The sequence below is a fragment of the Bos mutus genome, chromosome 5 (genome assembly GCF_027580195.1).
Source record: "Bos mutus isolate GX-2022 chromosome 5, NWIPB_WYAK_1.1, whole genome shotgun sequence".
In the NCBI taxonomy this organism is placed as follows: domain Eukaryota; kingdom Metazoa; phylum Chordata; class Mammalia; order Artiodactyla; family Bovidae; genus Bos; species Bos mutus.
The window spans coordinates 25967526-25979670 of record NC_091621.1 but is presented as its reverse complement, the minus strand read 5'-3'; positions in this window follow the sequence as shown (position 1 = coordinate 25979670).

Below are 12145 nucleotides of genomic sequence, written 5' to 3'. Positions count from 1 at the left end.
CTTTCTGCCACAAGGGTGGTGTCATCTGCATATTTGAGGTTATTGATATTTCTCCCAGCGATCTTGATTCCAGCTTGTGCTTCATCCAGCCAAGCATTTCGCATGATGTACTCTCTATACAGGGCTTCCCTTGTGGCTCAGCTGGTAAAGAATCCACCTGTAATGCAGGAGACATGCATTCAATCCCTGGGTTAGGAAGACCCCCTGGAGAAGAGAAAGGCTACCTACTCCAGTATTCTGGCCTAGAGAATTCCATGGGCTGTATTGTCCATGGGGTCACAAAGAGTCAGACATGACTGAGTGACTTTCACTTTCATTCTCCATATAAGTTAAATAAGCAGGGTGACAATATACAGCCTTGATGTACTCCTTTCCTTGATGTACTCCTTTAAACATCACAGGTTTGTAATACAGTTTGTAATACAGGGAGCATGATGCCTCCGGTTTTATTCTTCTTTCTGAAGATTGCTTTGGCTATTCAGAGTTTTCTATGGTTCCAGACAAATTTTAGGATTGTTTGTTCTATTTTTGTAAAAAATGCCATTAGAATTAAATCTATAGTTTGGGTAGTATGGAAATTTTAACAATATTCTTCCAATCCATGAGCATAAAATATCTTTGCATTTATTTGTGTCTTCCTCAATTTCTTTCATTAATGCCTTGTATTTTTCAATATACAGGTCTTGCACCTCCTTGGTTTCATTTGTTCTTAGGTATTTTGTTGTTCTGATGCAACTGTAAATGATATTTTCTTAATTTCATCTCCTGATAGTTTATTATTAACATATAGAAATATAACAAGTATTGGATTTTATATTCTGCAACTTTCCTGAATTCTAACAGTTTTTTGGCAGAGTTTTTAGGGTATCTACATACAATATCATGTCATCTGCTTATGCTGCTGTGCTGTGCTTAGTCATTTAGTCATGTCCAACTCTTTGTCACCCAATGGACTGTAGCCCACCAGGCTCCTCTATCCATGGGGATTCTCCAGACCAGAATACTGGAGTGGGTAGCCTTTCCCTTCTCCAGGGGATATTCCCAACCCAGGGATTGAATCCAGGTCTCCCCTGCATTGTAGGTAGATTATTTACCATCCGAGCCACCAGGGAAGCCCAAGAATACTGGAGTGGGTAGCCTATCCCTTCTCCAGGGGATCTTCCCAACCCAGGAATCAAACTGGGGTCTTCTGCATTGCAGGTGGATTCTTTACCAGCTGAGCTACTAGGGAAGCCCGTCATCTGCATATAGGGTAGTTTTACTTTTTCCTTTCTAGGTTGGATGCCTTTCATTTTTTGTGCCTAATTGTTCTGGCTAGGAATTCCAATACTATGTTGAGTAAAAGTAGTGATTGTCTTGGTCCTGATTCTTGTTTTGGTCCTGATCTTGGCAAAGATTTCAGCTTTTCACTGTTGAATATGATGTTAGCTATGGGCTTGTCATATATGGCCTTTATTATGTTGAGGTACATTCCCTCTATACTTGCTTTGTTGAGTTTTTCTTCTTAATCATAAATGGATGTTGAATTTTGTTAAATATTTTTTCTGCATCTATTGAGATGATCATGTGATTTTTATCTTTCAATTTGTTAATGTGCATATCACATTTATTTATTTGCTGATGTAGAACTATCCTTGTATTCCTCGGATAAATCCCAAGTGATCGTGGTGTAGGGTTCTTTTAATATACTGTTGATTTGCTTTGCTAATATTTTGCTGAAAGTTTTAAAATCTATGTTCATCAGGGATCAGATCAGATTAGATCAGTCACTCAGTCGTGTCTGACTCTTTGTGACCCCATGAATCGCATCACGCCAGGCCTCCCTGTCCATCACCAACTCCTGGAGTTCACTCAGACTCACGTCCATCGAGTCAGTGATGCCATCCAGCCATCTCATCCTCTGTCATCCCCTTCTCCTCTTGCCCCCAATCCCTCCCAGCATCAGTCTTTTCCAATGAGTCAACTCTTCACATGAGGTGGCCAAAGTACTGGAGTTTCAGCTTTAGCATCATTCCTTCCAAAGAAATCCCAGGGCTGATCTCCTTCAAAATGGACTGGTTGGATCTCCTTGCAGTCCAGGGGACTCTCAAGAGTCTTTTCCAACACCACAGTTCAAAAGCATCAATTCTTCGGTGCTCAGCCTTCTTCACAGTCCAACTCTCACATCCATACATGACCACAGGAAAAACCATAGCCTTCACTAGACGAACCTTTGTTGGCAAAGTAACGTCTCTGCTTTTGAATATGCTATCTAGGTTGGTCATAACTTTCCTTCCAAGGAGTAAGTGTCTTTTAATTTCATGGCTGCAGTCACCATCTGCAGTGATTTCGGAGCCCAGAAAAATAAAGTCTGACACTGTTTCCACTGTTTCCCCATCTACTTCCCATGAAGTGATGGGACCGGATGCCATGATCTTCATTTTCTGAATGTTGAGCTTTAAGCCAACTTTTTCACTCTCCACTTTCACTTTCACCGAGAGGCTTTTGAGTTCCTCTTCACTTTCTGCCATAAGGGTGGTGTCATCTGCATATCTGAAGTTATTGATATTTCTCCCGGCAATTTTGATTCCAGCTTGTGTTTCTTCCAGTCCAGCGTTTCTCATGATGTACTCTGCATATAAGTTAAATAAGCAGGGTGATAATATACAGCCTTGACGTACTCCTTTTCCTATTTGGAACCAGTCTGTTGTTCCATGTCAAGTTCTAACTGTTGCTTCCTGACCTGCATACAGATTTCTCAAGAGGTAGATCAGGTGGTCTGGTATTCCCATCTCTTTCAGAATTTTCCACAGTTTATTGTGATCCACACAGTCAAAGGCTTTGGCATAGTCAATAAAGCAGAAATAGATGCCTTTCTGGAACTCTCTTGCTTTTTCCATGATCCAGCGGATGTTGGCAATTTGATCTCTGCTTCCTCTGCCTTTTCTAAAACCAGCTTGAACATCAGGAAGTTCACGGTTCACATATTGCTGAAGCCTGGCTTGGAGAATTTTGAGCATTACTTTACTAGCGTGTGAGATGAGTGCAATTGTGCAGTAGTTTGAGCATTCTTTGGCATTGCCTTTCTTTGGGATTGGAATGAAAACTGACCTTTTCCAGTCCTGTGGCCACTGCTGAGTTTTCCAAATGTGCTGGCATATTGAGTGCAGCACTTTCACAGCATCATCTTTCAGGATTTGGAATAGCTCAACTGGAATTCCATCACCTCCACTAGCTTTGTTCATAGTGATGCTTTCTTAGGCCCACTTGACTTCACATTCCAGGATGTCTGGCTCTAGGTCAGTGATCACACCATCGTGATTATCTGGGTCGTGAAGATCTTTTTTGTACAGTTCTTCTTGGCCTATAATTTTCTTGTGGTATCCTTGTCTGGTTCTAAATTCAGGGTATTGCTGGCCTCATAAAATAAGTTTGGAAGAGTTCTTTTTTTTTTTTGAATGGTCTGAGAAGAATTTGTGTTAATTCTTTCAATGTTTGCTAGAATTTATGGAATTTACCAGGGAAGCTATCTGGTCCTGGACTTGTGTTTGTTGGTAGGTTTTTGATTACTGATTCAATCTCCTTACTCTCAGTTGGTTCACATTTCTTATTTCATTATAATTCAGTCATTAGACATTGTATGTTTCTAGGAATTTATCTGTCTCTCCTCGGTTGTCCAATTTATCAGGATATATTGCTTAGTCTCCTATGATCCTTTGTATTTCTGTGTTCTCCATTATAAAATCTCTTTCCATTCTGATTTTGAGTTCTTTTTTTCTTGGCTAATCTAGCTAAAATTTGTGCATTTATTTTTCTATTTTTAAAGAAACATCTCTTAGTTTCTTTGATCCTTTCTATTGTCTTTTTAGTCTCTATTTCATTTAATTCTGCTCTAATTTTTATTTCCTTCCTTCTAACTATGGGCTTCATTTGTTCTTCTTTGTCTAGTATTTTGAGGTGTTAAGCTAGGTTGTTTGAGACTTGTTTCTTGAGGTAGATATTTATTGCTACGAACTTCCTTCTTAGAATTGCTTTTACTGTATCCCATTAGTTTTGGTATGTTTTAGTTCCAGTTTCATTTGCCTTAAGATATTTTTTAAAAATTTCTTATTTCTTCTTTGACCCATTGGTTATTCAGGAATGTTCAGTTTAACCCCTATTTATTTGTCAATTTTCTTTTCTTTGTATAATTTCTACTTTAATACTATTGTGGTTGAAAAAGACGTCTGATATTATTTCAATCTTCTTAAATTTATTTAGATTTTTTTGTGGCCTAAAGTGAAAGTGAAGTCGCTCAGTCATGTCCAACTCTTTACAACCCCATGGACTATAGCCTACCAGGCTCCTCTGTCCATGGGACTTTCCAGGCAAGAACACTGGAGTGGGTTGCCATTTCCTTCTCCAGGAGACCTTCCCAACCCAGGGATTGAATGCGGGTCTCCCACATTGTAGGCAGATGCTTTATAAAGTCTGAGCTACCAGGGACCTAACATGATCTACCTTGGAAAATGTTCCACATGTACTTGAGAAAAATGTCTATTGTGCTGCTTTGGGATAGGATGTTCTATGTATGTCAAGTTCATCTGGTCTAACATGTAATTTCAAGCTGATGTTTCTTTTGATGTATCTGGATGATATATCCATTGATATAAATGGAATATTAAGGTCCCCTACTATTACTGTATTGTCTTTTTATCTTTTTAGGCCTGTTAATATTTACTTCATATATTTAGGTGCTTCTAGGTTGGGCACATAAATATTCCAAATTTATATCCTCTTGTTGAATTGATGCTTTATCATATGTCATGCCCTTCTTTGTCTCTTGTTAGAGTCTCTGTTTTAAAGTCTATTTTGTCTGATATAAGCAACCCTAACCTCAGCTTTCTTTCCATTTTCATTGGCATTGAACATCTTTTTCCAACCCTTCACTTTCAGTCTATGTCCTTATATCTGAAGTGAGTCTATTGGCAGCATGTAGACAGGTTTTAAAAAATCCACTCAACTGCTTTATCTTTTAAAAAGATTTTTATTTATTTGGCTGCACTGAGGTTTAGTTGCAGCATGTGGGATCTAGTTCCCTGACCAGGGATCAAACCTAGGCCCCTTACATTGAGAGTGTGGAGTCTCAGTCACTGAACCACCTGGAAAGTTCCTGCTTTATCTTTTGATGGAAGAATTTAGTTCACTTATATTTAATTATTGGTGGCATGTGCTTATTCCCATTTTGTTAACTGTTTTCTGGGTGTTTTGTTATTTCTTTCTGTTCCTTTGTTCTTCCACTCTATTTCTTTGTATAATAGTTTGGTGACTTTCTTTAGTGGTAAACTTAAATTCCTTTCTTTCTCTTTTGTATATCTGCCATAGGTTTTTGCTTTGTGATTACCATGAAGCTTATACATAACCTGTATTTTAAAGTCTTTGTCTTTTCTTTCTTAGATAAGAAAGTCTTACCTAAGTTGATAAGTTTGAATGCATTCTAAAGCTCAAAAATTTTGCTCCCCCTCCACATTTTGTTTTCAGTGTTATACTTTCCATCCTTTTATCTTGTGTATTCCGATTTTGATTTTACTACTTTTATCTGTCAAACTTTATACTAGCTCTATAAGTGATTCATCCACTAATTTTATATTTATTTTTATCAGTGAAATTTACTCTCATGTATTTTCCTGTCAGTAATTAGTAGTGCCCTTCTTTTCAGCATAAAGTCCCTTTTAACATTTATGATAAGGCTGGTTTAGCGGTGAGTTCCTTTGCTTTGTCTGAAAAACTCCACTTCTGAATTATAGCTTTGTGGGGTTGCCTATAAGGTTGTTTTTAAGCATTTTTAATATCATGTCAATCCCTTTTGGCCTGCAAATTTTCTGGTGAAAAATCTGCTGACTGTTGTGAAGGATTCCTTGTATGTAACAAATTGTTTTTCCTTTTAAGTTTAATATATTATCCTTGTCTTTAACTCTTGACATTTTAATTATAATGTGTCTTGATGAGGGTTTCTTTGGATTCTTATTTGGAACTTTCTGGGCTCCTTGGATCTAGATGTCTGTATCCTTCCCCAAGTCAGGGAAGCTTTCAGTCATTATTTTTTCAAATAAGTCATCTGTCCTCTTCTCTCTCTTCTCATTCTGGGTCCCTGTATAATATAAGTCATTGGTCTGCTTGATGTTGTCCCATAACTTCCTTAAGCTATCTTCACTTTATTCTTTTTTTCCTTTTGCTACTCTGATTAGGTGAGCTCCATGCTGTGTTTTTAAGTTGACTAATCCCTTCTTCTGCTTCAGCTAGTCTGTATTGAATCCCTCTAACATATTTTTCAGTAGTTATTGTATCCTTCAGCTCTATTACTTGATACTTACCTTTTGTTGAATTTCTTACTGTGTTCATCCATTTTTCTCTCAAGTTCAGTGAGCATTCTCATGATCATTTCTTTGAACTGTTCAAGTAAATTACTTGTGTTTCATAAATTTTTCCCGAAGTTTTTGTTATTTAGAACATATTCTTTTATGTCTTCATTTTTCTTGAGTCTGTGTTGGTTTCTATGTATTAGATGAAGCAGTTCTCTCTCCCAGTCCTGAAGGAGTGGTCAAGTGTATTAGATGAACTTATCATTCAATCTTGAGAGTCCCTTGGACTGCAAGGAGATCCCACCAGTCCATTCTGAAGGAGATCAGCCCTGGGATTTCTTTGGAAGGAATGATGCTAAAGCTGAAACTCCAGTACTTTGGCCACCTCATGCGAAGGGTTGACTCATTGGAAAAGACTCTGATGCTGGGAGGGATTGGGGGCAAGAGGAGAAGAGGACGACAGAGGATGAGATGGCTGGATGGCATCACTGACTCGATGGATTTGAGTCTCAGTGAACTCCAGGAGTTGGTGATGGACAGGGAGGCCTGGCGTGCTGTGATTCATGGGGTCGCAAAGAGTCGGACACAACTGAGTGACTGATCTGATCATTCAATCTTGCCTTAGCTCTTGGTTGTCTCTAGAACCTTTGTGAGTGTCCAAATAGTCTTATTTTATTTTTAATCACTCACACTTACTGTGGATGGGCTAAAAGGGTGGAGTTCTGGCTCAGCAACTACGTGTACACTAATTGGAGGCCAGACACTTGGGCTGCAGCTTTAAAGCATGCAAATAAATACAATCCTGTGGAACCATAAATGTAGCCCTCCTGGCCACAAGGCCAGGTGATTCAGAGGTGTGCCCTGGGCTACAGTCACATAATTTGGAGCCCAGGGTGAGTAGATAAGCTTCTTTCTGAGAGATACTGGTCAGCTGTAGCAAGGCAGAGGGAGAGTGCAAAGGTGGCATCCTTAAGTTCCCTGAGAGCATCTCTGTAGACCTCCTCGATGTGTGTCAAACCTGAAGCCTGCCTCTTAGGCCAAAACTCTAGGACGAGCAAACAGCCTCTTTCACAGAAACACTAGGGCTATGTTTCAGTCCGCCATCTGTGCAATGCTCGGCTGAGCACTCTGACTGAACAGTCCCAGGAGACCCAGGAATATAAGCCCCCCTGTCCACCAGATCCACGTGTTCAAAGTCTGGCTCCTGGGCATACAAACCAGGCACACCTGCCATAAAATCCAGGACATCAGACATGTGTAAGAGCTCCCTTCCCGGAGGTACTTCTGCTCTGGAGCTGGGCAGAGGGAGAATACAAAGATAGTGCTCACCTTCCCAGGTCTCCACAACGGTTTGCTTTCAGCCCTGTAATGTGCGTCCATCTAACTAGAAGCCTGCCCCTAAGGCTGCAATTATGATGCGCCTCCTGCAGACTGAGCTCCTGGATTCTTGGCCTCTTGGTAGCTTTTACAGAACTTTGTGTTGGTTACACTCCTATGAGACCTACAAGCATAAGCCCTGCTGGCCACCAGAACCAGGCCACATAGAAATGTCCCCTGGCAGCAGCTGCACAAAGCAGAGCACCAGATAAGGGCCTAAGCTGCTCTCTGGGAGCTGAAGCAAGGCCAAGAGCACAAAGATTGGGTCTACCAGCCTCTGTTCCCCAAGAGCACCTCCGTGGCCTCTGAGTGTTAGCCTAGAAGCCTGCTCCTTTGGCCTCTTTCTCAGAAAGGCAGGGTGTTCTTCAGTCTGAGTGTCTTGGGGATGGTAGTCTGCCAAGAATTGTCTCTGACTGTCACAGTCCCCTGGGAATCAGGAATGCAAGCCCCAGCCTCTATAGTCAGGTGATCAGAGTGTCCTTTGAGTTCCAGCCACAGGAAACTGGGGCATCAGAGGTGTATAAAGGCTCCCTTCTGGGAGATACTGGTGTCACGGAGTGGGCTAGACAGAGGAGGTGAGGATGGCACCCACTGAGGAAACAGAAAGAAAAGAATTGGCACCTGCCAGGGCCTTTGTCCCTATAAAGTGTCCCTGTAGGTCCCTGCCTCTCTGGTGGTTGCTGCAAGATTAGCTGGCAGTTCTCTGTCACATAAAGCCTGGGCACTCTCAAACTGCTTTTTCACCGGGCCCTGGGGTGAGTGATTCTGTGCACAACAGCCCTTTGTGTCTCGTGTAGCCTCACTGGTTTTCACAACCAGGTATTTGGGAGGCTTGTAACAGGTCCAAGCCTTCAAAGTTGGGGTGCCTGATGTGGGCTGCCTCAGTGAGGAGCTCCAGGTTTGAGATTTCTCCATTTCCAAGGATGGATTGATGGTGAAACCATGTCTCAGCCTTTCCTACCCCCCTTAGTGTGGCCCTTTTCTCATTTGTCATGTGAAGCTGTTCCACTAGCTTTCAGGTCTCTTTCAGAGGAAATGGTTCCATATGTAGCTGCAGACTTGGCAGGTCAGTGGGAAGAGCTGAGTCCAGGATCTTCCTGTGTTGGCCTCTTGGACTGTCCTCCTGTATCTAATTCATATCCTTATCTTTTTTCTTAATCTCCAAATATACAATAATGTTGGCAGTCCAGCACTGACTTTAAATCAAATTAGCTAATGTTTCACCATTTAGGATACTATTTATTGGTTTTTGCTAACCAGTCTTCCAGAGAAGGCAATGGCAACCCACTCCAGTACTCTTGCCTGGAAAATCCTATGAACGGAGGAGTCTGGTAGGCTGCAGTCCATGGGGTTGCTAAGTTGGACACGACTTAGTGACTTCACTTTCACTTTTCGTTTTCATACATTGGAGAAGGAAATGGCGACCCGTTCCAGTGTTCCTGCCTGGAGGATCCCAGGGACAGGGGAGCCTGGTGGGCTGCCGTCTATGGGGTCGCACAGAGTCGGACACGACTGAAGTGACTTAGCAACACCAACCAGTCTTCAGTTTAAGTTTAGGAAGCCCAGGTGGCACAGTGGTAAAGAATCTGCTGACAATCTGCTCTCCTGAGTGAACCCAGGAGACATGGGTTCACTCCCTCAGTCGGGAAGATCCCCTGGAGTAGGAAATGGCAACCCACTCCAGTATTCTTGCCTGGGAAATCCCATGGACAGAAGGGCCTGGTGGGCTACAGTCCTTGGGCTTACAAAGAATCAGACACAACCGAGCACACACAACAATAATGTGATAGTTTAGGGACTTGCCTGGTGGTTCGGTGGTTAAGAGTCTACCTTCCAATGCAGGAGTTCAGTTCAGTTTAGTTGCGTCCGACTCTCTGCAACACCATGGACTGCAGCACGCCAGGCCTTCCTGTCCATCACCAACTCCTGGAGTTTACTCAAACTCATGTCCATTGAGCTGGTGATGCCATCCAACCATCTCATCCTCTGTCGTCCCCTTTTCCTCCTGCCCCCAATCCCTCCCAGCATCAGGGTCTTTTTAAATGAGTCAGTTCTCCACATCAGGTGGCCAAAGTGCAGGAGACTTGGGTATAATCCCTGGTTGGGAACTGAGATTCCACATGCCACAGGGCAACTGAGCCCATGTGCTCTAGAGCTCACGCTCTGCACACTGCAACTAAAGAAGCCTGCCACGAGCAGCTCATTCACAACTAGAGAGAGACCCAGTGCAGCCAAAAAATAAAATTAGTTTATGCTGATAGTTTCTAATACTGAGGCATCCTAATATTTTCAAAAGTGGCTAAAAAGTTTCTCTCAATGTATATTTTATAACTTCCCTCTCCCTCTTTAGAAAAAGCCCAATCATCAAAAATAGCATAAGAAAAATCAGAGTGGACTATTAAGCTCCTATAGTCAGTCATTCATGATTTAACATACTTATCCATATACATTTGAGTGCTTACTGTGTTTCATCTTCTTTATATATGTTAACCTTCTTAACAATTCTTTGTGGCTGGTACATATCCATTTTACAGATGGGAGAACAAATACACTAACAAGTTACCCAAAGTCCCACAACTAAGGGATGGGATGGTCAGATGTGAACCCAAGTTGAGAGCCTAAGCTCTTTAACATCTGTTTTTAAATGTTTCTCATTAAAATATTAGAGAAGATAAAAAAAATAACAGAAGCTCCAAGATGGCAGACCAACTTAATGTGCTATTTATTGTCTCCAAATTCTACTGAAATGACAGTAAACATCTGTGAATGAAAATAAATCCAAAATAATATATAGAGAAGGGAAGGTCCACGCAGCTCAAAAATTCCGACAAATTCCTAGAAGACAAGAAGCAAGGAGGCGTTAGAGAAGTTACAAACCAGAAAAGCAGGGATCCTTTCCATCCAGTCAAGCTCTAGAAAGGACTCAAACCTGTGAGACATTGGGTACAGAGAGGGACAAGGTTGTTGGCGGTACTGTTTTACATAAAGGGCTGTCTGTGAACAGTTTGCCCACTCAGCTCTTCCCACCCATCCTCCCCGACTCAGCAATGTTTGCACAATGTTAAAAGAGAGATGCTTTCTAAAGAAACTGGGACTATATTACATGGAAAAAGGGGGAACAGGCTCTATAAAGTTGGGAGTTGGCCCCTTGATTATGTCCTTGTCAACTGGCATCATGGGAGGCTTCCGGAGTCCTTGACTCAGCCTACAGGATAGCAGTCGACTTCATAAAGGAAGGGCTTCCCTGGTGGCTCAGTGGTAAAGAATTAACCTGCTAATGCAGGAGACACAGGTTCAATCCCTGGTCTGGGAAGAATCCCTGGAGAAGGAAATGGCAACCCACTCCAGTATTCTTGCCTGGGAAATCCCACGGACAGAGAGGTCTGGCAGGCTAGGGTCCATGGGATCACAGAGCTGGACACAACTTAGTGACTGACAACACACAAAATGAAAAGCAAGATATCCAGGCAAAAGGTATAGCTTGAGCAAAGGTATAAAGGTTAGGAGCAGCATGGTGGCTGAGAGAAATATTTCACCCTTGCCTGAGGATAAATGTCAATCTTAGGTGTGACAGATGCTGAGGCTAAAGGGGCTGACAGTAGCCAGATCTAGAACTTGTACTTGCCCTACAGGCAAAAAGGAGTCATTGAAGGATATAGCGCAAGACTATGAATGGTCAGGACCATGGTCTTGGCAGCTGAGCGGCCTTGGGAATGAATGCTCTCTGGGTATCCTAAGGCAGTGGGTCCCAAAGTGTGGTCTGAGAAGGCAATCAGGACTGCAAATGTAAAGGACAAAAAATAAAAAAGAAAATTATTGGGCCCCACTCCAACCTATGGAACCAGACTCTCTCGAGGGCCCAGCAATCCATTTTAACAAGTCCTCGTGGTTACTGTGATGCACACTCACTTGAAAACAACTCTTCCAAAGTAAAATACCTCTTATTTCAAGACATTCCATCTCTTCCAAGAACCCTTCCTGCCCCATGTAGAATGGATCGCATCCTCCATTGTTACCCACTCTGTCCCCTGAATATAATTCTTATACAGTAGAATTCTGTGGTGTTTATTACGTCAGTTTTTTCCTGGTAACCAGCACTTCTTTACGTCAAATATGTTCTCTCCCCTGCCTTTACAGGCCTGGCAGGACCTAGCTAACTACTTAAGAAATTAGTTTCCTGAGTGAACCAAAATACCAATTAAGAAACGTCTGCAGTCATCCAATCAACAGATGAGGAAATGAGGTCTTGAACACACAGTACTGGGGATGGACCTGAGAAATATTTAGCAAATCAAATTAGCAGAAGTTAGTAAGAGTTAACAATTATATAACACTAGATACCAGTCAGTTTTAAGTACTTTACAAGTATTCCTATTTAAACCAATAAGGTAGCTACTTTTAGATGAAGAAATTGAGGCTAAGTAATTTACCAAAGTCAAATAGCTACC